The 2,291-nt window shown below is 31.6% G+C and overlaps 1 protein-coding gene across 1 annotated transcript in view; it reads left to right on the top strand.

Moving 5' to 3' along the window:
- Positions 1–2,291, top strand: part of LOC128248319 (disorganized muscle protein 1-like) — a 58,549-nt gene that overhangs the window by 43,572 nt on the left and 12,686 nt on the right. The gene's annotated exons all lie outside the window — the stretch shown is intronic.

The following is a 2,291-nucleotide window of genomic DNA, read 5'->3' as shown; positions in this document are numbered from 1 at the left end:
ATGTAATCGACTTAATCCCTTTGTCTGTCTTTTTTTTTTGTCCCCTCTATGTTTAGCCCCTTGTGGGCAATATAGAAATAAGAAACGTTAGCACGCCGGGCGAAATGCTTAGCGGTATTTCGTTTGTCTTTGCGCTCTCAGTTCAAATTCCGCCGAGGTCGACTTTGCCTTTCATCCTTTCGGGGTCAATAAATTAAGTACCAGTTGCGTACTGGGATCGATCTTATCGACTGCCCCCACAAAAGATTTCGAGCTTTGTACCTAAAGTAGATAAGAATATTGTATGAACTAAGATCAGCTCTGAACGAACAGACACATATCACTTTTAGACTTAATGGATTTGTCCTTATTATTTTCGTTATTGGTGTTGTTGCCTTGTTTTAAAATGAGCTTGATCAAGTTTCATCCAAAGATCTCAAGTAAAAGTAAATTGGACATTTTACTCTGGGTGTTATTTATAAGGAGCAATGCCAAACAAAATTGCAGGGAAAGAAGACCAAATAACGAGAATTAAGATTTCGTTAACAGTGTGTGGTAATATTTAAGATTTTGAAAGAGTTTCAAGGATTCATATATTACCAGGCTGATAGTGTCTTTCTTTAGGTGTGAACAGTACCCATATGAACAACTTTTTTTTAGTTCTGATGCTCTTGGGTTTCCTGTTGTTTGACCATAAAGTGTCATTTGTTACTAGTCCCAAAGCTTCGATGACAGAATCATTAGCAGGTCGGGCAAAATGCTTAGCGGCATTCCGTCGGCCTTTACGTTCTGAGTTCAAATTCTGCCGTGGCCAACTTTGCCTTTCGACCTTTCTGGGTCGATAAAATAAGTACCAATTGATCACTGAAGTCTTAATCAAATTATCCCCGCGCCAGAAATTGTTGGTCGTGAGCCAAAATTTGAAACTATTCTTCTTCTTATTATTATATAATGTTCTGCTTATATCTTTATAGGTGTTTGTTTATTTCGTGTATTATAGTTCTTGTACTTATTTTACTGTGGCAAATCTGTTTACAGATAGCATTTCATATATCTGAAAAAGTTAGAAGCTAATAGACAATTTTGCTGGTTGATGGCATTATGCACAACATCATTCAGATATTTTATAATGCAATCGTTATTGTCATAAACACTGGTTAAGCAGATTCATATTTCTTTTGTTTACCTACTCTATAGTGATTAACTTCTACTCCTCTTTTAACGAAAGTATGTCTTTCTAAATGAAATGCAACCAACAGAGTTCAAATCCGAAAAAATCAAGTATCTGTATCACATATGATTATCATGTTTCAATTGACGAATACAACTAGAGATAATAGATATTTTTTCTTTTATTTTTCAAGTTTCGATTCTAAATAATTAACGATGCTACTTGTTGACCCACCCAATACGACCCAATGTCACAAGTTGTACTGAGAGATCCACAACTAACAGAATATCATGTATTCACTATGAATATGTGTTTGGTCTACTAATTTTGTTCATGTTGTATCTAAATTGTTATTATAATATGCGATACAGATATCAAAATCGATATAAATTGGCTCAATCATTTGTTCTGCTTTCGAATGTCATGTATTCATTTTGAGTAGGTGTGTGGTCTACTAATTTTATTAGCTGTTCATATATTGTTACTAGAACATATGATATAGATATCAAAATCAATATAGATTGGCTCAGTTTTATTTTTTCCTTCTGGTTTCCATCGGCAATACAGATGGTGTCGCGGTTACTAATACTAATCAATATTTTTCTTGTTATGCTAGAAACAAAGTATTGTAGAAAGCAATGCATAGTATTATATAAAAACGTTTTGATAATATTTTTCTTTAAAATACTAATATTTTCCTCCTTAGTTTCATATTTTTTATAATGATTAAGCTAAATACTATCTATTCATTCCTATAAATAAATTGATGAAAACAAATCATTATAACTATGTAAAGAATATTTGGTTATTTTACTCATCTTTTTCTGCTTAATGATCATAGCAATGAACATAGATTCGCAAACTAGAAAGGCTCTCAAAATATGATTACATACTTTATATAAATAAGCATAAAACCTTATTACAAATATTTCTGTAATCTTGTGTAACAGCTTTAGATTTTTATACTTTCTAATTTACATTTTAAATAAGGTTTCTGTTGTCTTTTTTATACATATCTTAAGTAACTATATGGTAAGTTTTGTAGTGGGCCATTTATACATACAATACATATTAAACTGTCAAACGAGTATTCTATGTACATCCATCCATCCATATATATATATATATATATATATATATA

This window comes from Octopus bimaculoides, chromosome 7 (genome assembly GCF_001194135.2).
Source record: "Octopus bimaculoides isolate UCB-OBI-ISO-001 chromosome 7, ASM119413v2, whole genome shotgun sequence".
Lineage (NCBI taxonomy): Eukaryota > Metazoa > Mollusca > Cephalopoda > Octopoda > Octopodidae > Octopus > Octopus bimaculoides.
The sequence above is the reverse complement of the archived record's forward strand: the minus strand, read 5'-3'. Positions and strand labels throughout refer to the sequence as shown.